At 43.2% G+C, this 25,966-nt stretch overlaps 1 protein-coding gene and 1 long non-coding RNA gene across 2 annotated transcripts in view; one reads left to right on the top strand and one right to left on the bottom strand.

Annotated features, from left to right (window-relative positions):
• LOC126037488 (electroneutral sodium bicarbonate exchanger 1-like) overlaps positions 1 to 25,966 on the bottom strand; it is a 105,640-nt gene that overhangs the window by 52,637 nt on the left and 27,037 nt on the right. The gene's annotated exons all lie outside the window — the stretch shown is intronic.
• LOC126037501 (uncharacterized) lies at positions 13,074 to 15,636 on the top strand. Its single transcript, XR_007505722.1, has 3 exons — positions 13,074 to 13,180; positions 14,408 to 14,461; positions 15,531 to 15,636. It is a non-coding gene; the product is annotated as an uncharacterized LOC126037501 (long non-coding RNA).

Consider the following 25,966-nt stretch of genomic DNA (forward strand, 5'->3'; position numbering starts at 1 on the left):
GGAGTGTTTAGATAAAGTCAAGGATTTTTCAGCTTCTCATGCCCAGCCAGCGAGAAAGCTGGAGGGGCAGAAGAAGTTGGCACAGGACACAGCCAGGGCACCTGACCCAAACTGGCCAACAGGGTATTCCATACCATGCGACATCCCATCTAGTATAGGAACTGGGGAGTGGGGGGGGGAATCGCTGCTCGGGGACTAGCTGGGTGTGAATGGTGGATGGTGAGCGATTGCACTGCGCATCATTTGTACATTCCGATCCTTTTATTATTGCTGTTGTCATTTTATTAGTATTATCATTATTAGTTTCTTCCTTTCTGTTCTATTAAACCGTGCTTATCTCAACCCACGAGTTTTACTTCTTTTTCCGGATTTTTTCCCCCATCCCACTGGTTGGGGGGGGAGTGAGTGAGCGGCTGGGTGGTGCTTAGTTGCTGGCTGGGGTTAAACCATGATAGAGACAGAGTCACAGCAGCACAGAATGGATGCTGAAAGAGACCTCTAGACATCATCCAGCCCACCTCGGCTGCTCGAGCAGGGCCAGCTGCAGCAGGCTGTGAGTCTGCTTCTCGAAGGTTCTATTGGCTGCGTTGCTCCCAGGTTGTGGAGCTCGCATGGGAAATGGGCAATGAAGAGGGATGAAGTTTCCAGGCACTTTCTGGCCGGTGCAGTGATTTTTTCTACTCTTAAAAACTCAGTTGGGCTCAGCACAGCAAGGAGCCACAGCAAGGTCTTCAGTGCCTGCACTGGAAACTCTGCGTATACTCCGGCCAGGGAGCACCGCAGACACCCTTCCCTCCACGGGCCCCCAGTTTCCAAGAGAGCCCATGCCTCCAGCGGGTCCCAAGCGCCCTACCCAGGCAGGAGCACGGCACAGACCAGTGCGTTTAAAGCTTCTCCCGGAGGAGCCCGTGCAGCCCGAGTCGTTGAAGAGGGCGGTAGCTGGGAGCCTTGTGGAGGATGTCCTGAGGAGGTGTGTGGCTCCAGGGCCACAGAGCCCCCAGGCAGCTCCCCCAGGCAGAGAATAAAGAGTTTGCTCCCAAGGGCTTGCTTGTGCCTACATTTATTGATGCCAGGCCATACTGTGTCTGGGTGTTTTCCCTGCAAAGTTTTCCCTCGTCTTCCTCCCTCCTACAGCCTCGGTCAGGCCAAGACCCAGTTCTACAGGGAATCTTAAGTAGGGACGAGAAAAGGAGTCAATGTTTCTGCCTTGTTTAGAAAGCTTTGTGGCTGGGCTATTGGAGGGGCTGGTCCAGCTCTGTAAAGCTGTACTCATGCCTTCTGTGAGTCCCATAGGTGGGCGCTGTTGAAGGCTGCGCCTTGTTCTGTGCGTTTATTCTCTCGTCCCCTCACGACCTCCTGATGGGCCTTGGGGTTCCTACCCAGGCCCGTTGGTGGTCCTGTGTCGCAGTAGAGACGGACACGACAAGTAACAGATCATGCAAAATGGCTCCTTTATTGTTCTAACACACCTTTTTATTCCCTACTTCAGAGTATGTGTTAGTAGATGATTGGTTTAGTTAGTAACGGTTCTTCTTATCGCTATCTTGTTTTTGTACCGCTCTTCTCGGATCTTCCCAGACTTTCAAGGATACACTACAAGCTGCTCAAGGTCGCGCTGTTCTCGAACTGTCAGGCATTTTGTAGACCCGTTGCATCCCCCGACAGTCCTGTCTGTGTCGCAACAAGGGACTGGCCTTCAAAATGAGGCTTTGGGCCCTAAGAGAAGGGTTTGGAGCATAAAAATGAGGGTTTGGAAACTCAGGATGTGGCTTGGACCCTGAAAACGACTGGCTGGATCCTAAAAATGAGGCTTTGGAGACTGAAAATGGGAGTTCGGCAACTAAAAAAGTGGCCTTGGGCTCTAAAAAGGAGACTTTGCCAACTGCAAGGGAGCCCGTGGACCCTCAAAATGGGGGTTTGGAGCCTGAAATGGGGCTCTGGAAGCCAAACCTAAGACTTTGGGAAGGGAAAACGAGGCTTTCTGCCCTGTAAGTGTAACTTTGGAGCCTAAAAGCGTGGCTTTGTGCCTTAAAGCTGAGGGTTTAAACCCTCCAAGTGAAACTGCGGGCCCTAAAGAACAGCTATGGGTCATAAAAGGCCAAATGGTTTGGACCAGAACAATGAGGAGTTTGGCCCTCCAGATGAGGCTTTGGGCACTAAAAATGGTGGGGGAGATGCTACATGTGACCCTTTGGGCTCTGCAAAGGAGGGGAACCTATTGGTGTCGATAGGGCCCCAAGACATGAGGCTTTGGTCCCAAAGAGAGGGCTTGGGTCACTCCAGGGGAGGCCCTCAGCTGTTAAAAGAGGCCTTTGGACCCTGCAATGGAGGGTTTGGGCCCTAAGAGTGGGGCTTTGGAAATGAAACTGAGGCTTTGAACCCTGCATTAGGTTTTGTGCCTTCAAGGGATGCTTCAGTACCAAAAACGAGGGCTTTGCGCCCTAGAAATGGGTCTTTGGAAGCTCCAAATGAGGGGTTGTGCGTTAAACAAGAGATGCCTTGCACCCCAGATGAGGAGCTTGGCCTCTAAAATGAGGCTTTGGGCCCTCCAATTGAATATTTGGACCCTCAAAATGAGGCCTTGGGCTCTCCCTAGTTGCAGACTGGATCCTAAAAATGAGCCTATGGTCCCTGGAAAGGAGGCTCTCTTCCCTGAAGAGGAGGCTTTGGAAGGTAAAGAATGAGGCTTGGGGCTCTAACGGTGGGGTTTGTGCTGTAAAAGGAAGGTTTGGGCCTTACAAATGGGTATTTGGGCCCCTGCAATGAGGCTTCAGGACCCTAAAAATGAAGGGGTGGATTGTGGAAACGATTCTTTGGACCCCGAAAATGAGGCATTGGGCCCTAAAACTGAGGTTCAGAGCCTCAAAATTTGAGTTTAGAAACAAGGTTGCGGAGCCTGAAATGGGGCTCTGGAGTTTATAAATAAAGCTTTGGACCATCAAAATGAGGATTTGTTCACAAAAAAGAAGGGTTGGGACGCGAAAAGGAGTATTTGGACAGTCAAAACAAGGCTTTGGGACAGAAAAATGTGTACTTGGGCCTTATAAACGAAGCTGTGTACTCTAAAAAGTGGCCTTCAGTCCTAAAGCGTTCAGTCTTCTATTGGGATGCTCCCTGTGGGACAGGAGGACAATTGCTTTGAGCTGCCTCTATTTCAGGAAGGATTACCTACATTTGCCTTCCATCTGAAATACTGCTTAGTGCAACTTGTTGGGTTGTTTGGTTTTTTTAAAATTGGGGAAGTGTGTGTGAACAGCTGAGTGCTAGTATACAGTGAATTACCTTCCCCTGCTGAGAGTAAATGGGTTTAGGAATAAAAATACCCGTTTTGTATTACAAAAATTGGTTCCCTTGAAGATGCAAGTGCTAACTGATGGACTCCTGGCTGACAAAATCTCTTCCCAGCTTGCTTAAACATTAAACAGCCTTCACAGTGGCGTTCAGATGATCTCGTGTGATTTCTTGCAATTAATCATGGTTGACTGAAGCGTACCACTAAAGCATAGTAATGTGTTTTGGTTGTTAAAAAGTAGGAGGAGAAGTTCATGGAGACATCTTCTGTGTCGGGTTTCAATGAGTTCAAGCTATTGTTGTGTCCGGTTGAGAGTTTCTGATGTTATTTTTCCCTCTTTCGGAGGGAGGTGAACATGCCCATCTCGCCCTCCAGGAGCAAGGATGCCATGTCCGAGTTCAAGCCCATGCCACCCTCAAAGCTTGCGTCCTGGAGTTGAGCGTGGAGGGGCATCACCCCACGAAGGTTTGGTGTGTTGTAGCAGTCGGTGCTGTGAGGTCTGGTGGGTGGGTGGCAGTGGGGTGGAAGCAGCTGTTGGGGGTTCCGTCATTTGCATAGCCCAGCCCCCCCCGCATGCTTCAGAATGTTGGGGTCCCTGTGGCAGTTTTTGAATGGTCCCTCCCAGTTGGGTCAACGGACCCAGCGCAGCCAGAAGATCCCGTTGGAGCTCCTCTCTCTGGCATAAATCCCTCGGCGTTTGGGCTTGAGAAGAGGTAAAGTTGGAATCTGCAGATCTCCTTAGGTGACCTTCAGGAGCTGTGGGCTGTGGGTGGGGACTGGCTCTCTGTCTCTGGTCCAGCGACTGGTGTCATTGCTCATAGGAGGAGCTTTATCAGGCGAATCTGCCGTTTCCCTTCTTCTGGGGGTTACGGGAGCCGTTTTGGAGGTGAGGGAGATGTGAATTCCCGGTCTTGAGCCAACCTGGATGGAGCAGAGGTGGACTGTGATTTGTCTGACCTCAACAGTGTATCTGTAACGCAGTTGCAATCGTCTCTGCCTGCACAACTGGCATGAGGTCCTGTTTTATTTTAAAGGAGACGTAGTGAATAAAATCAGTGAATCTAATGGGCGGTCTTTCTGACCAAATATATAAATGTTTATTTAGGATAAGATAAACGGTCCCTTGAAGCACTGGTTACACGGACTTAACTCTGTGTTGCCTAAAAATGGGACCAAGTTTGGCTTGGCCGTGGGCGTCTACATTAGAGACATCCACGTTTAGTCAGATGAATCACACCCCAGTCTCCTGTGTTCCTCATCAGGTCTCTGGCAACTCTGCTGTTAGCCCTTACTGAAGCCAAGTACAGTCTCTCATTGATTGATAGATTGATTTTAACAGAAAGGAAAGTCAGTCTTAGACATTTGGTTGCGGAAGAAAGTTTGTGTTTGAAGATCGTGCTTGGATCTTTGAGTAGGTCTAATTAGATGCCTTTTCCTCTTTGCTTCATCCCTGATAAGCTTAGGCACTCTCTGTTTGTCCTGTTTCGGAGGACCACTGCCCAAGGCGCGTAGCATTGCACAGGGAGATGCTGCATCTCATTTTGCACTGTGAGTCTTGTTAAGTCATCAGGAATGAAGTACTTTTAGGAGATAAGCTAACTAAATTGCACTCAAGTGAAAAAAGTGCTCTATAACTCCCGAGAAATAATACTGGATTATAATGAAAATAGAAGTATTTTGAGCAAAAGATGCTTAAAAAGTTAGGTAAAAATGAAGAGCACGGTGCAATTTTTTTAGTTTGGGTTTTTATACATTTTTGATTTAAAGTTTGAATGTAAACAAATCTGGTTGAATTGATGTGGAAAAGATGTTCAAATTGACAAGTATTTCTTTCAAACAAGAATAAGCAAAGTAGCAGCTAGAGAGAGTGTTTTGGCTTTAAAGTGTTTTGTATTTGTGAACCCAAATCTCCAAGCTGCTGGGCAGGGTGAGACCTGTGCCAGCCAATTCATCTTTTAGCTCCAAGTGCCTTTTGATAGAGATGCAGGTCTCCTGGGGATTGTGGGGACGTGCTCCTGCGTCTGGAAAAGATGGCTGAGTTCCTGGTGTAAGAAGGGCACTGGGGTTTAGAGGTCAGAGCTGAGGCAGGTATGGAAGATGGCAATAGCTGTGATCATTAGTGCAAAAAATTTATTTTTGTATATTCAAGCAGGTTTTTTTCTCTCCTCTGCTAATCCAGTGTGGAATATGAGCCAATAAAGAGAAACCGACGCTGTACACGCTGGACACACTTAAGTATTTGTTTTAAAATAGGTGTGAGGTCAAGCTAGAACGTGCTTTGCAATTGGTGTATTTACTGCAGCAAATTTTCTGCTCTTCCTGGCCGTCTTCTGTGGTTTCCAGCCTGCTTCACCTCCACAGAAAGAGATACCGTGCGTATGAAAGAGCCGGTTATGCGTCTTCCCTTAGGAGATATTTTTTTGTGCTCTGCTCTTGAGTTACGATCTGAATTATTTATGCCAACATTTCAAATAGCTTTTGGATTCCCTGGTTAAAGTATTCTGAACCTACCCCAGCTACATGTTACAATGCACAAGTCCCACCAACCATCAGTTTTTATTTCATGTCATTTGTCATGAAGTAACACACATTGCAGCCAGAATGCTGTGTTGCTGTTCCATGTTTTTTTTTACAGTAGTTTTCCAGCTGTATTCCTCGTCCCCATGATAAAGAGTGTTGCCAGTATTTCTTTTTATCTTAGAATACACATGGTAAGGATGGTTGCTGGATGTCTCATCCTTTTTAAGGCTGTGAAGGCATGCTCTGACAAGGTCTTTTCCCAGACCCAGGTATTCAGGGATGCAAGGTGTGCCTATCCCCATCAGCTCTGTGAAGGATGTAAGAGAGATTGTGCGCCTGAAGGTTGAATGATGCTTCTGTGTTAGAAGCTGAATTTCCACAAGCAAAAAACAGCTTCCCCGACTCTTTAAGCTGTGTGTCCTTTTAATGCTGCAAAAATGTAAATAATGATCCTTGCGTACATCTTTCTCAATTAAATGTACAGTGGATGTCTTCTCGTTCAGCTAGTCTGGAGCTTAAAAAGCAGCTTAAAAATACTGGACAGGGTAATTTTTGGTGGACATGGCCAGAGCCTGCTTGGAAGAAAATTGGATTGGTTACACCAGTCTTTATGTGAGGCCCAAAGAGAGCCTAAGGTTTTGAGTGCCCAAAGAGTGTTTTCCACTCTTCTTAATGGCAGTTCACAGTTTTTATTATTTTGTACAAAACCAAGACATTTCTCTCTGCCCCATCTATTGAATATTTGCGTGTTTTAATTGCACTAAGTCCCTGGCTGAGTATTGATGCCATTTAACCGTAGTCACTGAAAGCTCATTTTGCTTCTGTTTTATGTTTCAAAGGCTTCTTGCCAAGTCTAACAGATGGCTGTTGGACTGAGATTTCCTCCCCCTCTGACTTTTCTGAAATCCCATGTGTGAAACAGGCTGAAGTTTTCCTGTTGCTATACAGTGAGAAAATACTGCCGTGGGCTGACAGGAGTGGCTCTTTTAAAATGACCGTGGTAGCACTTCTGGTTTTCCGTCCTGGATCTCCTTTTGTAGAAGCTGTAACATCGACTTCTTGCTTTTATAAAATGTAATTGCTCGGAGACTAACGTTATGCTGAGCCTGCAATTTACATGTATCCTCTGGCAAAGGAGAGGTGGGATTCATTTCACCTGCTTTCTAGCTGTGAAAAGGTTAATTTTCTAGTCTGAGCTTCTTTCTTAGTTGCTCCAATGAATGGGAGAGTTCTGCAGAAGGAAGATTGTTCCTCCCTCCCTCTTCTAGTGTTGTGGCTATAGAAAAGTAGTTTAAACTAAGCGCCTACCTTTTAGGAGGCTCATGTGGAGCGAGAAGAATTCCATCTCTTCTCTTGCTTTGAGAAAATGCAAAGCTTGGAAAAGTTTTCCTCTACCCATCTTTAACTCGTTTCTTTTTCCTTCCCCACCCCTCCTCCAGGGAAGCTTATGCTAGAGGAAGGATGGAGAAGCCTCCCTTTTTACCAGAGGAGCCGTCTTCTTCTTCCTCCTCCTCCTCCTCCTCCTCCTCTTCCTCCACCTCAGATGCTCCCGTTCCAGATGAGTTGTCATGTCTCATCTGTCAGGACATAATGACTGATGCAGCTGTTATTCCCTGCTGTGGCAACAGTTATTGTGACAAATGTAAGTGTTACACCCGTGTTTGTTAATTCTAAACATCACATCTGATTTTCTGAAAGCAGAAAGAGGAGGGAACAAAATTACTTTGCTACCAGTTCTATTTTATGCTGAAGTATACCCTGGACGGGAAAGGGCTCTTCTGGTATCAAGGGCGAAAAAAGCCAGGAAGCCTTTTCCCCTTTTTAGGTATCTAGTTAAGTCTTCTTTACAAGCGGAAGGACGAGTATGAGGAGAGTGGCTAATTGTGCAGGGGATTACAGTATTAGACACTGAATGCTTTTAGTTGGTCCACAGCCCTTTGTCTCATACAAAATTATATAGCCGACTCTGGTGACTTACAGTGGTCTGCAACAAACAGATAGTTAGGCATTTAATCCACATTCTTCTCCACGGGAGAGCTGGTTAAAACCTTCAGAACTCGAACCTCCTAATGGTTTTTTGAACCTATTAATGAGGTTTTTTTGAAACATGTTTTGTTCATTAACCTTGAGGTTGGGGACTTCTCGCTGTACTAGATAGTGGGGAAAAAGACTAGCTGCAACATCAAGACACAGCCTATGCTACATCTGCAGATGTTCCAATGGTGAAATACAAAACTGTATAGTTATTTGCTGCATACTAGAAATTTTTTACACTATTGAACATTTATAGCTTCATGCTCTCAGTACAAGACTATATTTACCTATTAATCATAGACATGTCTTTATGATTGGTGAGAAGCCCCAAAACTTCCTTAGTTTGGCTAAATACTGTTTTGATTATTCTAATTCTATGCAGGTATTAGAACAGCATTACTGGAATCTGAGGAACATGTATGCCCAACGTGTCAGGAGACAGATGTTTCACCTGATGCTTTAATTCCCAACAAGTGCATACGCCAGGTAACATGACGACTTTTACATAAAGTGCTTGTAAGAAAAGGCTCTTTGTAAAAAGCGGAAAGGGAAGAAAATATTAATTTACATCTCCTTAAGCAAGGCGTAATTTGATAAGGCTAAATTGACTTTTCAAATGCACTGTTTGCTGCTGTCACAGAAGCTTACGACTCTTTAGAGATGATCTGGCAAATTCGGGTCCCGCTCTTACTGAACACGATTGCCTCGCTTTCACATTTGGCGTTAACGCTGAAGTACTTGAAATACAGGTCCTCTGAGCTACCAGTCATTAGTATCAGTGTTCAATGTGACGTGTTCATACATCTGTATGTTGGTTTCTTTGAGGATTGATGGCATTTATGGAATACATGAGTAATTTTCCTCTGTGAAGGCTTCTGTTCGTATATCTGCTGAAGTTCCATCGTAGCTTCTTGTAAATGCTTTTCTCCCTCTAGGCTGTGAACAACTTCAAAAATGGAACTAGCTACACAAAAAGGCTCCATCAGCAGATTCAGCAGCAACAGCAGCAGCAGCAGCAGCCGCCACCGCCTCCACCACCACCCATGACTGTTAGACCTCCCGCTGTTCTGGTGAGTGCCGCTGAACCATCTACATCTTCCTCTCTGTCAGTCAGCAGTTTGTTGGAAGAGAAGGTAAGCTTTATTTCAACATATGCAGTGATTCTTATATTGTAGTAGAGCTTCTTTTCCAACTGTCTGCGTTTATTCACAAGGGCTGTCGGCTTCCTGTGCGAAGACAAGCAGCATTAGCAAGTCGTCTGGGCCCCCAAGGACAGTCAATACCCACCACTGGTAAGGAACTGTAACTTTAGAATTCCTTTCAAAACATTATCTTCAGATAAACTGCATGGGATTTTTTGCTTTTTCCTCTCTCCACTCCAAAAGGTCATCCGGGGAGAGGCAGTACAATTGGCTCAGCAGGTGGCAGACCAGGCTGGGAACTGTAAGTATTATATAGAAATTCAATGTATTACTACTTGTAGGCTGTTAAACGAGGCCGTAGCACTTGACTTCTGCAACGGCTGATTCATAGTGAAGTACGTATGCACAGATAGTTGTGGAGAATACAAGTGGTCGTTAATTTTTCAATGGCCTAATTTGAACTGGCTTTAACAAAGGGGATCTGTGCTTGCAGTGAAATTATTTAAAATAAACCTCCAGCACCTGATTGAGAAGAGGACTCTGACAAAGGAAGTCTTTTTTGAGGAAACCAGAATTACCTATCAAAATTAAATACAGTTAAAGGATCAAGTGGAAAGGCACCCTTTTGGTTCCTGGCTGAACAGGACTGTAGAAATTGATTTCCCAGTAGGAGTCAGCCTCCACATTCTTTTTTTCTAACAACTTAGTTGATGCTGATTGAGCAAATTCTTGGAAAAGTCAACACTGCTCTGTTATGACCATTTTGAATGTCTTCAATGTAGTCAGCCCAAATAGCCAAGCTGCTTTCTCTCAGTTGGCGAGAGAGGAGTCTGTTTTATCTGTGACTGCAGGGTCAGGTCAGTCCTTCCTTTTAGTATATATGTGTTCTAGATAGGTAGATTGTAAGGGTGCCCTGTGTTTATAAAATCTTAAGATAAATCAAAACAAACCCCAGGATCCATCCCACAGATTGTCTAAAATCTCCAATCAAGTAAGCAGGAGAATAACAAGTCGGGGACAAGAGCAGGCCAAATACATCATGGTGAGGCAACGATGTAGGAAGCGTACGTGGAAGAAGATGAAAGAAGTTTGGGAGAAGATGAGTTACTATCTGTGCAGTACGTTGCAGATCAGAAGCGTGAAGAAGTGTGGGCACATGAGAGATGGGAGTCTCTTTTAAGCCTGGGCAGCCTCCATCCACAGTCGCAAAGCTGAGTCTGAGGAGAGCAGACTGAGGGAAGTGTTGGGGGTGAGGATGTGGAAGGCAAGTAGGAGGGTCAAGAAATGAGTGTAGTCTCAAATGAACAGAGAGCAGGGAGAAAAAGGCTTCAGTTCAGAACAAGAAGTGCTTGCCACCACACTCCCGCTTCATTGGCTTTCCTTCTGTATTTGTTATGAAAATGGTATCATAAGAAGGAAAATACTTATTAGGAATATTTTGACTTATGAAGTGGAAGTTGACATGCCTATAAAGAAGGCAAGGCAAATTAGGTCAGGGCCTAGTTACACTTGAAAGTAAACAGCCGTTCTGACTGGGGAGAGTAGTTCATAGGACTACAGTCCTAATACCACCCCCCCACCCCCGCCAGCTTTTTGGAAAACGCCTAGAAAAAAAAGTTTGAAAAATGAGCTCATAGAGAAGGGGGGTGGGGGAGCCCACTAGGTGACTAAAAGCTACGTCTGTAGTTGGACAAAGCTACTCTGCGAGAGAGAAATCCATCTTCCCTCAGTGGCAGAGTAAAGGCAACAATTAGAAATCAGGAGTTGTAATAAGCTATCTTTTTAAAATCAAGTGTTGAGGCTGTCCTTTGAGCATTTCCTCATCCCATTCCAGCCAAAGTGGGTCAGATACCTTAAATAGTTCTAAGCGTCTCTTGACTAACCCAGCTCAGATTTGAAGCCATCCATTTGTGAAGTAGGAAAATAGCCGGTTTGAATAATGCCATCATTAATCCCTGTAGCCTTAGGGTCTGGATATGGACTCTTTGACAAGCATGATGAGTTGTAGAGACCTTTTTAATGGGTGTCCCCCTTTTGCTACTAGTGTTTCTGTAGAGACCCTTGATCCATTAAGTACAGTTCTTACCTCCGGTGCCCCTCCTTTCTCTCTCCTGGTTTCAGCTGGTAATGCTCTGCCTGACTGGGCAGTGAGCTAGCGAAAGCAGATTTGAGCACCTTCTACAAGCAGAGCTTAACTTGTGCTGCTCTGCGTGCTGATGTACATCTCTTGGATTTAGATTAAACCAGATGTATGTAGAGCTAAGCCTCTGAGCTATAAAAGTGGAATGCTGTGTTAAGAGCACAAGGCTCTGCTAGCAACGTTAGCTGCAGATTGGTTGATGTTTTCCTTCATCCTCTTCCATAGACAAAACCAAGGTAATGCTGAATTTACTGCAACAACTCTGTTTAACAGACCACTTTGTCCCTGCTCTGCAATCAACTCTAATGTCCTTTCAGAATCAGTAGAAGCACAGCCAATACATTGAACTAAAAGAAGCCAGTGTTAAATTGTCTTGTTTAATGTGATCAGGAAGCTGATGGGAATAACCTTAAGTCAAAAGTGCTGTGAAACTGAAATGGGTCCAAAAAAACTTGTGCTGTACATAGTGTCGCCCTTAGTGGATTTCAAACCTTTTCATTTCCTGGCGATCAGTTCCAACTGTCTAGCGCAATGCAAATAAGCTGTCTTCAGATAGTAGCAACTTGGATCTTTTCTTATATCCACAAGTGATTTTTAAAGAAGTTGCTTCTAAGTTAGGTCAAGTTATCTAAAAACCATAAGCAGGATCTTTCTTCCCTCATTTATATTAATGCTGGGCAAAAGGGCAGAAGCTGATTTGGAAACCTGTAAGTGGAAGGGTGTTTTGCAGTAAGGTGGTGGTTGTTGTTTTGTTGGGTTTTGTTTTTCTCTTTTGTGGAGTCTTCGGTATTTTATTTTCTCCCCCAGTACTCCTAGGCTGCAGAACCAGCCTCCAAGGCACTATGGAATGACTTCTGCAATTAGCTTGGCTCCTCCTACGGATAGAGATTCCATTCATACTCAGAAGCTGCTTGAAGCGATGAAAGCATTGGGGGTATTTGAAGAGGAGGAAGAACTGAATCACAGGTATAACAAGACTGTAAAATTTGTTAATGTCCTGGGGTTTTTTTAGGGCAAACTTAACATGAGTTTTCTTTACAGGCTGGTTGTTCTTGGCAGACTGAATAACTTGGTCAAAGAATGGATTTCAGAACTTGGTGAGAGCCAGGTAAGGTTTTTTGATAGGTTCTTATCAAAACAGCTGAAGCCTTTTAGTTTCTTTCAAAGGCGATACTACTAGGATTTATGCTAAAGTTCAACATTTAACTTCCTTCTTAAGTATCAAGGAGATCTGTAGTAAGAGCCATTGAAATAATGTATAAAAGATCCTTTAGATGAAGACCTTCAAGTCCTTGGGGCACTGAATAAGTTTGTGAAGTGGCTCTGTCAGTTGACTTGTAGCGGTTAACAAAGCTGAAACAAGACATTGTGGGGGGAGACAGATGGTAACAGGGCAGTAAACTTGCCCCAGACAGCCTACAGCACTCAATCTAGTTTGAAATTATTACTCTAGACTTGCCTTTGGTATGGCTCTTAGATGGTGTTCATTTATGTGGGTCTGCTGCAGGGAAGACTGATAATAGGTCTTTGTTTAAACTGATGAAGCGACTGCTACATTACCTACCTTTTTTGTTGTTGTTGTTGTTTGTGAGTTGCCAGGACTCCCTTCAGAAAAACAGAATCAGTCTATTAGACTAACAACTCAGTATGGGAGGGAGAAGACATTGTTTATGGAGGCTGCTGTAGTCTTTCTAAGTAACTTCTATGCTAGTTAAACTTGCACGTAGGTCAACGTGTATCTTCTGTTCTCCAGAAAACTCTTTCTCTTCTACCCACAGAATCTTCCCCCTTCAGTAGTAGCAAATGTTGGTGGCAAAATATTTACATTTGGTTCTTACAGGCTTGGAGTACACACTAAAGGTAAACTTTTGGTGTCTGGTCATAGTTGTAATGTTTGAAAGTGTCTTCCAACAGTAACAGAACAAATGGCATCTCTTTGCAGGTGCTGACATAGACGTGGCTTGTGTTGCTCCTAGACATGTAGAAAGATCGGATTTCTTTCAGTCGTTCTTTGAAAAACTGAAACGTCAGGAGGAAATAAAAAACCTAAGAGTAAGCAAGCTCTCTCCTTGATAGATTGTGCAACTCTGACAATAAGAATATTCCTGTTAAAGACTCCTATTGGTAGTGATTGTCTTACAAACCAACATTAAAAAGGGCCTTGTTTCTGAGCCCCTTCTAAAATACTGTCTACGCAGCATGAAAGTGTGGAAGTCAAGCTTTAGGTTCCCTTCCCCAGTGACTGTATGTCCGATCCGAATCTCTGTGGTTCACTTCTCCCCTACCCATGGTTTGGGAATGAGTGGGCTATAGTATCAAAAAGCAAGGTTGTGCCTAGGAGCCTTGCTTTCATCCTAGCTGTAGTAAGGGGCTTGGCAAGAAAGTAACTGCATGCAGGTAGAGGAAGGGGCAGCCTGAGAGCTAAGGAAGTTGAATGTGATGTGGAAAGGTTTCTGTCAGTACCTTTGCCATGGTGTTCCTTGGGTGTACTTTAGGACCTCGAATTCATTCTTCTCTGGTCCTGTTCTTCTCTGGCTACTCAGCCCGAGACTTTGTAGAAGAGATGCACAGTCAGCTTTGCATAAAGTCAATAGGAGCTGTGCTGTGAATGTACAAAACTGCCTTGTAAAATGACCCTCCGGTGCATATGCTGTGTACTTTGCATATAGAACCGAACTCCTGAGAAGTGTTTCTCTCAGGCTGGTCTTCCTTGTGCAGACATTTTGAAAGACTTCACGTGCATAGCTAATGAGCCTTTGTTTAGGTGACCGAAGACAGGGTCAGTGGGCTGTGGCACAGTTCTGACGAGTGGGCTACAAAATTGAAAACTGTCCCATAAGGTAGCTGATAGCATCTCAGGCATGGTAGAAAATAAAAATACAGGAGGCTAGTGCGCGCTGTCAAACGCGGACAGAATGTTCTCGATTTCTCTGGATGTTAACCAGGAGTAAGATAGCTACAGAAATGTCTTGCTTTTCTTCCTCACCACCAAGGTAAGTACCTTACAACCTCTGATACTGATGGCTCATTGTGCACTGTTTGTTCATTACAATACGTGATCAGCCTCCGGATCTCTTGGCTAAATAACTTGTTAAAGCTAGTATTATACCGTCTTAGTGCTATACCGCTTGCAGCTTATGAACAATTCTTCTGGTTTGGAAGCAACTCAGTCTTTATACTGAGTAGTTAGCAGTGTAAATTCTGCATTTGATCGTAGTTCAGGAGAAACATTAAAGTAGCAAGCCATGTTTTCTTACACAGTTATCCTCTCCTTTCCAGGCAGTTGAAGATGCATATGTACCAGTTGTCAAGTTTGAGTTTGATGGCATTGAGGTAAGCATTTTTTGGTTTTTTTTAAGTGAGTAAATTTTTTCTTGCTTTGGAATAGGATAACTTTTCCAGGGAGCTGTGACTGTGCTATTTTGGACCGCAAAGTATCCCAGGAGAAGACATTGCAGTAGAATGGGAGCTTATAGGAAAATAAGCCCCTAGGGAGCCTAGCAGGCATGGGAGCATCAGGGACATCTTTTTCTAGGCCTGTGCTGTAGACCAGGGTAGCCTGCTTGAATAGCATTTATCCCTAGGATCATGCAGAGTGGGAGCAGAGGCGGTGTCCTTGCTCAGTCTTCTTAGCTCTGCCAAGCTAGGTATCTACAGAGGGATGTGTACAGTGTAGTTCACTGTACGAATCGTGTGAGCAGACTAAATGTTTTGCTGCACATCCAAAATGAAGTGGTCATGGGACAAACAATCTGGAAAATGGAAAGTGAAAGTACTCATTTGACTCCCGCCTGGGTCTGTCAGCTGCAGGAATCCAGCTATCTTGAATACATCCTATACAATGAATCAAGACCTGCCTGCTGTAGTCCCTAAGCAAGTTACTGCTTGGTATCACTATCACAAAGAGATTTATTCAGTGACCTTTTTGTGGCCTTCATCTGGTACAGACTTTCACAGGATAATCTTCTTGCCTCAGACTGTACTAAAAAGCAGATACTTCAGGATCAAAAGGGCTTACTGCATAAAGGAAATGCTCTCTCCTTTGCTGAAGTATAGTTGAGGTGACTGAACTTAAGTCTTAATTCTGTGAATAATTTTAAGTTCCCTTTTAACTGAAACTCTAAGTCTAGAGTAATCTTTTCCAACTTAAAATGCCCTCTTCCTTTCCCTAGCTTAAAAAGAAAGGGGTGATGCAGTGAAGGCTTTGTAAATAAAATTGGGAACTTCTAGAAATTGTATTGAGTCTTCTGGCAAGTAAATCTCTTGGGAGATGTATCTATAGTCACATAATTCTAAATACAGATGTTAACCACTCTTTTTAGACTTGAGTAACTGTCCCCCACCAGTGTGCTGTTTGCAAACTGCGGGGCATTCTAACGGTTGGCACTTTTTCCCTCTTAAGATTGATCTCGTGTTTGCAAGACTGTCTGTGCCAATTGTTGCTGATAATCTTGATCTCAGAGACAACTCGTGTCTCAGAAGCCTGGATATAAGATGTATACGGAGCTTAAATGGTAAGCATATTTGCACATCTTTAACAAGAAAATGTTACTAAAGTTGGTATGGAATGCACGTTACACACCCCAAGTTTCTGTACAGGATGCAGAAACTGATCCCCTGTATACTTGAGATCTGAGGAGGTGGCGAGTGGGCTTAAATTCAGCTGTTTCAAGTTGTGTGTTTAGATAGACCTGTGTTTCATGTTTCTTCGATTGGGGGGGGTGTGGTGTTCCAGTTTGCTACAGAAACTGCTTCAGGTGAATAGGTAGAGCACTTGATAGAGAAGATTGTGTGGTAGTTCATTAAAAAAAAAAGGATATTTAAAATACCTGAAGCCGAAGTTGCTCACTGTTTAACGCTGACTGGTTTAATTGTTCCTGGCTGTCGAAAGAAACCTAGCTTTCGGAATCCTGTCGAAGGGCCTTACTGACAATTGTTGGCTGTAGTCTAAAGTATGAAAAAGCTGTTGAGGGTACCAGTTACCTGAGGTGATACGGAATGTGTAACCTCTAATTTGTTATGTTATGTGCCTGTAAGATTATGTGTAACCTCTGATTTTTAAGGTAATACAAAGCAAGTAATGCAAACTTGTTTTCGTAGACTTGCAGGAGAAACTGTAAGCTATTGATCCAGTACAGCACAGAACTGACTCGTACCTGTTACCAGGAAGTGCTGTACTTCAACTGTTTTTTCTTACAGGCTGCAGAGTTACTGACGAAATCCTGCACCTAGTGCCAAATAAAGAGACCTTCCGGCTCACGCTCCGTGCAATTAAACTGTGGGCAAAACGTGAGTAATGTGATTGTTTGTGATCTTTAAACTTTCCAGAGGCACCTCGTGCTGAAAAAACAATGGCACTAGAAGTCCTTCATCTTTGGATAGCTGTTTAAATATCAGGTTTTAGTTCAAAACCTGTGTTTTAGTTTAGATTCAAGGACTGTCTGTGGGGTAGATTCTGTGTTTTTTTTTAATGGGGGTGGAGTGGGGAGATGAGGGGAGTGCCTACAAGACAAGGTGCTGCACTGCTTACCAGGAACCTGACTAGAAAGGATAAAAAATGCCCAGTGAAGTATAAAAGCTTGATAGATAAGGAATAAGAAAATACCATTTGCGCATGTGACTAGAGCAAGTGCTAGAAGAATGGCAGAACCTTCTTCTCAAGGGAAGTTGGAGCGAAGCAGTAGCTGTAGCAGTGCAGGCAAATTTCAGAGTAGCGGTATTTTGGGAAGTGGTGTGGTAACGATTCTTTTTCGCATCGCTGTAAGGACCAACAGTTTTGGCCTCGTTGCACTGCAAAAATAACTGACTTGGAGGCTGAAGGGTGCTAGGTATTCTATAGATTGTGAAGGTGGTGCTGTAAATTTGAAGGACTATACTTGGGCATGGGAAGACTACAGGGCAACGACAATGTCTGCATTGTAGGACGTGGCATTTACTCCAACGTGCTGGGATTTCTTGGTGGGGTTTCCTGTGCTGTGCTAGTAGCGAGAACGTGTCAACTCTATCCAAACGCTTTGGCTTCTACTCTGGTGAACAAGTTCTTCTTGGTTTTTTCAGAATGGTAAGAGCTATTGATGACTATTTTGATTTGCGTAAAGCAGTAACACTTTCTGAGGTGGTTCTTTATATAAGATTTAGACCAACACCATTCAGTCCTACCCTGAATTACATGGCAGAGTCAGTGCCTGGCTTTTCTTGTTTAGGGAGTGGCCAAGACCTGTATTGCTGAAACAACAGGAAGAGAGCAATCTTAACTTAGCAGTATGGGACCCCAGGGTATGTAGACATGGAATTTGGAAGCCTTGAACCTTTCTTCTAAGCTAAGCTGCTGGTGCTGAGCACAATTGTTTTAACATCACAGGTGAACCCATCAGACCGATACCTCGTAATGCCTATCATCACCCCAGCCTATCCGCAGCAGAACTCTACGTACAACGTATCTACATCAACGCGAGCGGTAATGGTGGAGGAGTTCAGACATGGTAAAGTTCTTTCCATGCTTATTAACTGCTTAAAAGGTGTCATTCTTGCAATATGAAACCACATTACCTGACTTGGTTATATTCCGTGCGGTGTTGTGCCCTTTTAGGCAGAAGAGTTCTCTGGGAAGTCTACCTGTTGCAGGCAACAAGGGAGCAGTTTTACAATGAACTGTTGTAGTAGGCGTGTATTGTGTCAAGGGAATTCCTGCTTTTTGATCTGTCAATTACTGTTCAAAACCTTTCTCTTGTAAAGTTTCTATCACGCTCTGCTAGTCTTAAAAACAAAATGGTAGTAAGGTTTTCAACCTTAATTGTAGGTCTTGCAGTTACGAATGAGATTCTCCAAGGAAAATCAGGCTGGTCAAAGCTCTTTGAACCACTGGACTTTTTTCAGAAATACAAGTATGTATGAAATCTGTTACCTGAACTTGAAATGATTGCCGTACTGGTTAGCATAGTGACTTTTAGCTTGCAGTCGAAATACAAGATGGCATTGATATGTTTGTTTTTCAGAAGCTGGAGGTAGTCATAGGAATTTTGGTAAGGATAAGTATAGGGAAGATAGAAAAACTGTTTGTGTTTTGCCACTGACACTGTTTTTATTAACAAAAATACCAGCTCTGATACTTAGAATGCAGCAGAACACGATTCTGAAGGATGTAATCAGTTTTTCTTCAGTTAATACTGTGCTGCCTGCAGGATATAATGTGTCTTGTCTGGAAGTCATTTTCTATACATTTAAGGCCGTTTTGGTTTCATTTGAAGGAATATCAAGTCCTGAGCTAGAATGTTACTTTTTCTTTTCTTCTAGACATTATATTGTGCTGACTGCTAGTGCCTCTACTAAAGAGCATCACTTAGAGTGGTAAGTCTTGCTTTGAGTGTGGGTTCAATACATCATTGACGCTCAATTCAGTGTTGCGCTTCATTTGGTTAATACAGTTCACAAAACTAAAGTATTTGACTGTGCAGCTCAGCATGGAATACAGTAGGGAGGTAAGTAGACAGTTCCTCAGCAAAACTAAAAGCTTTCTTGTGAAGGGAAGTTAGCGTAAGTAAGTTATCTTGCTGTTTAAGAAGTTAAGCTAAAGACCTAAGTCATGATGAGAAGGAACAAAGAGGGTTAGCGTGCGTATGCTCTGTGCCATCTGGAGAAGCAGACTCCTTAGGAGTCTAAGGAGACTACTTACCCAAGGCTACTTCAGTTAGGAAGATGTTCCTTGTTGCAGAGACTGAAGTAAATGGGGATTACTTGATGTCATCAGATGTGTAGTGGACACTGGAGAGCTTGATCTTTTACTGACTTATAGAGCAGTGGTCTCCAAACTTTTGTGCACTCCTGTGAGCAAAACAAAAAAAAAAAAGTAATTTTTGAACACATAGTTGCGGTCTATGTCTACTTCTTTACAAGTTACGTACACATTACTGAAGTTCTAATCTTTTCTTCCCGGACCCAGTGGATTGTCTTGTGCACCCCCTGGGGTACATCCCCCTCCGACACTTTGAAGATGACTGTTGTAGAGCCTTAGAAGGCTTGGTTTCATAGCTTTTTTACTGGATGCAATATTTAATTTAGGACTAGACTGCACTCAACGCTAAGTTGCTCTGGTAATGTAGTCCGCCTGTTCCAGAGCCTACTTTTCTCCAGTGAAGTGAAACAAGGCTGTTTAATCGGGGTGAAACCTGACCGTCTGCACAGAGTACCTGAATGCTGATAAATAGTGTTTACTACGTTTTAATCTAGTAGTGTGCTCAGGCATCTTGTGTTTAGTGCTGGAAATGATCATCTCGGCATGCTTGGTAGTGGATAGGTAAATTGCAGGAGTGCTGATCTACTTTGTGAAAGGTAATGTGAGAACCCCTTCAACTGTGGTTAGAGAAAATGACTGCTGCTGACGTGGTATTTGTCACTGTCTCAAGGCAGACATGCCAGTAATAACTTGTTGAACCTGTGTGAATGGGGTGACTAACTGTGAGTCTTGAAATAAGGGGAAACGGTGAGGAATTAAGGTACTGTAATGTGTGTGGTGTTCTTTTTCTGAAGAAATGAGTGCTTTGCCTGCCTTGCTCAAGTAAGCAAGGAAAATAGCTGTGTGTACCAGACCCCTGTTCTGAGGGCACCTTGGTTATACTTCAGGGTTCGGCTTGCGGTCTAAGGCAAATGATTGAATTCTTGAGCTACCTCTGAAAGACACCTTATTTCCTGTTTAAAAACAGCTCTAGTAGGTAATACCTCTTACCTGAACTTGTTAATTTGTTCACTTAAAAATCGTGTCAGCTACAGCTTGATGTCAGTCGCAGTTAGGTATACAACAAGGAGTTCTGGGCAGAGGGCTTAGAGCCAAATAGTTTTTAATGTGAGATGTTTTAAGTGGAGAAGGCTTATTGTATCTCACAATAAAGATGAGGAAAGTTCTGGCTGCAGTAAAAGCTGACGTTTTTGCAGTGACAGAAATGGCAGCAAACGGGGCTTAGTTTTGCATCTGGGAAAATGAAAAGCAGAAGACAAACTTGCTTCCGTTTGCTATAAGAACAAGTTTAGTTCACCAACTCTTGAATGGATTTGGGAATAGATGGCACATCTCTGTTGTTCATCAACATAAGATACTTGTGAAGAACGTACAGAGTTCTGACTGCTTTCAAGGGTAGCAGTGTTTTAGGTAGAAGGGTAAAATGCCAGTACTTCATTTAAAAGAATAGCCTTGGTGGTCATGATACATTTCTTGGGTAAGTCTCTGATGAGACTGTGTTGACTGGATCGTTTGTTTATTAAAGGAACGATATTTTTCAGTTTGGCTGGAAGAGGGTAAACTCTTTTCACAGATCAGTCTGCAAGAAGAATAGCATCTTTACTCAGGTGTAATGGAAGAGTTGTGCTTGAGCCTTTTCTAAACAGTTGTTCTCCTTGATCTTTGGGGTAAAAAGGAGCTTTGCTGCACTTCAAAATGCAGCCAGAGGTGCTGGGAATCTGCTTCTTGTTGACATTTTCATCATAGGTTATATGTTGAAGTGTTGTGTCTGACCTGTTAAGAGTACAAGTTAAACTTACTTACTGCCTCTGTCTTTGGAAACTTTGAAGCTCCAATGTCCCTGAAAACATCTCCAACTCCAGTGTGTGTGATATAAATATCTAGTATCTGCTGAGCTGAATGAAACTTACTACTTACTTACTGACTGGTTAGCATTTTTGGTATTAGCATTGTATTATAAGAAGGCAGATAACTACTGTGCTGGATACAGTCAAAAATGAGTAAATGTCTCTTGTTCTTATCAGGATTGGCCTTGTGGAATCTAAAATTCGTGTGCTGGTTGGAAACTTGGAGAGGAATGAATTTATATCTATTGCACATGTAAAGCCACAGTCTTTCCCTGGCAGCCGAGAACTTTGTAAACAGTGAGTTTCATTACTTTTCTGAACTAGAGTTTGGCCGATGTATTGTACCTTGTTTATATTCCTTCACCTCAGCTTACCTGTGAGAGATGTTCAGTTATGTACCTACTGTTTTGTAGGTACGAGGTCTGGCGGGCAAGGTTCTGAGCATGTAGGATCTTTTTAAAGAAGGGAGAACTTGAGGGAGGAGTTCTCGGAGAACTTGAGTATGGGCTGACTCCAATCTTTAGCTGCTGCGTACAACTAAACTGTTTTGCTTAATCCCTTCTTGAGAGTAGATGCTAGCACCCAAATAACTGGCATCTGTGCATAAATGATAGATTTGTGACTCTGTCTTTTTAGGAGTGGATATGTGTCAATGTGGTTTCTTGGAATCGTGTTTAGGAAAGTGGAGAATGCAGAAAGTGTTAACGTTGATTTAACGTGCGTTATACAGTCATTCAAGGATACAGGTAAGCCTCTATTTTGCTCTAGTCTCGTAGGGTTTTGATTTTTAATTCTAGTGCAAGTTGCTTCACAAAGTGAATTGTGCTTCCTTCTGGTATTAGCTATTAGCTATTTCTGTAGAGCGTGACACGTAGAAGATTAGCCTTAGAAACATACTATTTTGACACCTTGGCAATGTAAGTCCACCTTGAAACAGAAGTGTGTACTACAGCCCTATGTACCATATCCCATATGTGAAATAACAGTTCTGCAGATCATAGTGAACGATCAGAAAGGAACTGCGATTCCTGAAGTGGACAGTCAGGTGTGAAGCCAGGAGAGAGATGCCCGTTTACTGGGTGTAGCTACACTTGTCAAAAGCAGTTGTCAATTACTGAACTTTGGAAGTGGGAATTAACTGTATCAGGCTCTAAAAGAAGTTGTGAATGCCTGCTGACAGTATTGTTTCCAAAATAACAGTTTCTGTACGATACCATCCCAGAACTTTGAAAGGCAGTGAGTGGTCACATTGTAATGACATGCAGTCTTGCACGTCAAGCTCCGTGTTCATCTTCCTTTATTCCTTTTGATAGATGCAGAAATAAAGTCATATCGCAAGCGTTGTTAGATAATGCTAGAATAAAGGGGCTTGGGGGGGAGCAGTCATTTGAAAGTACAGGTCTTTTCCAAAGTCGGTTTACTTCTTCCCAAGCTGACTGCTCTTGTGCCTTTCAGAAGTGCACGTGTGCTGTGAGGCTTGTGCCTTGCTATCGTAATGACAAACTAAGGAAATCGGGTTACTCTTCGGGAGTGACGAGTGTGTTTGGACAAAAAGTTCTAAGCAGTGGACTCCTTTAAACTCTTCATCAGTGCAAACAAACATTTCTCCATGGTACCAGCATGAGCTGTGTGTTGTGTTGCTCAGACAACATGAGTAAATGCAGTAAAAGCGGACCTTCTTTTTAGCTCATGCTTTGGGATATGAGACAAGCACAGAAAAGAGGCATCAAAACGCTTGTCTGAGTTTCAGGCCAGGTGGGGTGACTTCCTCAGACTTGCACTGTTACCCGAACCGATGCTTGTCTTGTACGTTACATCCAGTGGCACTGTGTTTGAATGTTGTGGCAAATGTAAATCATGTCAACAACTTTGACAAATACCCAATGCAAACATTCCCACTAAGCTACAACACTAAATTTCCTGTTAGTTTACAGCCAGGCTAACCACCTCAATGTGCTAAAGGAAGGTGTGAAGATTGAGGCAGCTCATGTGAAGAGAAAGCACCTCCACCATTTTTTGCCTGCAGAAACCTTACCGAAAAGAAAGAAGGTATATTAAAAATTGGGCTCTTCTGGCAATATTTTTTTTTTCCTTTAATAATTACTTGAAGACTTCATTATTTTGATGTTGTTGTTTCAGCAAAGCATGCCAGGTACTAGTCAAAATGCTGGTGGGCTTCAGCGCAAAAGGACTTCTTCAGCTGGAAGCTGTTTGGACAGTTCCAGAGACACGGGCTCCAGAACACCGGAAAATTCCTCTTCATCACATAAGATTGCTAAAGTGGACACCTCTCCACTGAGAGAGGTGGAGAGAGAAAGGTTAGCACCATAACCTTAAAGCTGTGAAGAAGCTGCTTTTTAACTGACTCGCGATGGGAATGAGGTCTGGGATTTCTTGTTTGAATCTGTGTTGTTCATAAGCACGTGGAGGGCTCTAATGGCTTCAGGAACAAAGCTGTCATCTCCTTTGGGCACGTGGGGGGAGGCAGGTTAAAGAAATCCTTGAAAAAATGAATTTAATATCCATGAAGACATGTCGGAAGAAAGGAGAAGTGGATACCGGAGGAATTATTTGGTCTTGAATGTAGATCTCCTTGGGTTAGTGTGTAACTTGAAGCCCGAGTGTTTTCCATGTAGGTAATTTTGTTCTTTCTAACAAAAAGTATGGTTAATGCCAAGCAGTATGATGTTCTAACGAAGTGCTGATCTTGATCACAGCAACACTAGAGCTGCTGCTGCCTTGGTGCAGCAGTATGACAACTCGGGCAGTAAAAGTGTGTGTCACTTCCTGGGAGGTCTGCTTGTTCATAAGCTACTTCAGCCCAGGAGGAATATGTAATCTTGAGAGTAATAGCCCAAGAGTACCAAATGTGTAATGCCTGCTGTGTTCAGACCATTTGGTACTGGAGGAGTGGCATTAAAACTAAAATAAAATGGGATGCCCGTATGGGTAGAGCAGATCCATTCATGGAAAGCAGTACAGAGTGCTGGAGGTACTAAGCTGGAAGACAGTGCAAGTACATAGAGACTGACTAAAGAAAACGCTGAAGTTTAAATTTGCGGTCTGAAGTTCAGCGGTCAAAATGAAGATCTCGTGCTAGATTGCCTGGGAGTTTGTTGTTTGGTAGAGCTGTGACAATGAGCTAAGAAGACAGACATTTGTCTTGCATGGGCTTTCTGGAAAGGAAATGTATAGTATTTTACAAACGAGCTTTTTATAACTCTAGCATCTGACTCTTACAGAAATGCTGCATACCAGAAATCTAACGGTGCTAACAAGAGAGAGAAGCTACCTCGTGTAGCTGAGCCATCAGTGTCTAAGGGACTCTCCATTCCTGTTACTGATTCAAGTATGTATTGACGTGGTGGGTGGAATGCAGTCTTTAATTTCACGGCTGAACTCTAGAAGCGCGGTGTCTCTTACAGAAGTGGAGGCTATAGTTGCAATAAGAACATTGGGACCTCCAGTTGGTAGCACCATTCCAGGACGTAACACAGTTTCTCAACCAGGAGGATGTTTTGTCCAAGGACAGCATGAATTAAGTGGGACTGGAATTACAGATCCTAAGAACAGTGCACCTAAACGACCTTATTCAGTGACCACTGAAGGACCTCATTCACCTCCATCAGAAGAATGCCCCAAAACACTAGCAGACGGAGAAAAGGTAAGGAAGGGGGGCTAGGCCAGGGAGGGTTTGAAGTAGAATTAATTCTTGATGTACAATGCATGACATAACTGAGAAGAAATGCATATATACATCCCCAATGGATTCAGGAATCTAAATTTAAGCATAATGCTAGTTTTACTAGGATGTAGGTGTGAGAAATTGTCTTGAACGGACTGTATAGCTATTAAACAATTTTTTTCCCCCGAGATCTGGCACTAGTGACTGGTTTTGGTCTGGTGGCAGGCTCTCTAAATACTACTGTACTTGTATATTACTGCACTGACCCATTGCTCAATGAACTGGAAGCAGTTCTTCATTCAGAAAAAAACGCAAATCTCAAAAGGAAGAGGACATGAATGTTATAAATGTAGACGTATGAGCTAATCTTGTTCTGGCAGATGATTTTCGAATGCCTCTTGATAGTTTTGCTGCTTTAGAAATCAGCAGCCTACTCAACAGGTTGTCCACTGCTGAAACGACCGTGTGGAGTTGCTTGTTAAATCTGGGTTTTGTGGGAGCTTTTGATTAATGCTTGATTTGTTTTCTTGCTATACATAACTCTCCTTAAACAGCTGTTTGTGTGGCTTGACCTCTGATTTGAGGCAAAGAACAACTAGAAAAAACTCCATTTTGACACTTGTAAAGAATCAGCTTGCAGAACTGTTACCTACTATTGAATACTTCAGGTACAGATTTCAAGGTTTGGGTAGTACGACTTCTTGCGAGGCTTGAGATTCCTGTGTGGTAAGGGTAGTGTTGTCTAAATGTTGTTTTAAGAATGGCCACTAACACAGTTAATGTGTTGACTGGAAGCTGTACTCAAATATGAAGGTAACTTCAGTATAGCAATTATTTTGAGTCTGTGTATTCTGTTCTTCTAGTTAACTGGCCAGGATTCAGCATTCAAAGGCGGCGGCAGTCCAGAAGATGTCAGCAGCAGATCTACAGACAATGTAATTAGGAAGGGGTTTTACTCAGTGGGCTAACTGAAAAGCTGAATGGACTCTGCTAGTGCCTAGACTACCTCACATCAGTACTCTACGCGTTTATTGATGTAAACAAAAATATGCTTTTTAGTTTAACTTCTTTCAGCCTTCATTTCCCAAATATGTTCTTGTAAGAGTTATCCCTATTAGTCTTTTTAAAAGTCTTGACTGTCACTAGCTGAAACAGCTTTGGAAAAAGCCACAAAAACCAAGCTGCCCTGTGACTTGGATTCAGAATGTAGGTAAACAGGTTAACTAGTTACTGCAACCACGTTGTGGTGTCAAGTGTGTCTGAACGTGCTTGTATTCATTTGTGCTTTCCTAGTGCATGTGCATATATTGTTCTTCTCCTAAACTATTTTCCCAGTTGGCACATACACTCCTGGGCATCTATCAGAATGGTGCTCAGCTTCCTCAGCTAGCAGCTGTCCCCTGCCTAACACGGCCACGCGCTACACAAGTATTGCCTCCCATGGAGGCCCATAAATAATTGTGGTATTGAAGACAACGCAGCAGAGGATGCTACCAAGGTATGGAGATGATAGACGTGTCCCATGCCGTTGTATCTGATTTTTGTCTTGAGACTGCTCCAGCATGAGACTTGAG

Source organism: Accipiter gentilis, unplaced genomic scaffold (genome assembly GCF_929443795.1).
Source record: "Accipiter gentilis unplaced genomic scaffold, bAccGen1.1, whole genome shotgun sequence".
Taxonomy (NCBI): Eukaryota; Metazoa; Chordata; class Aves; order Accipitriformes; family Accipitridae; genus Astur; species Astur gentilis.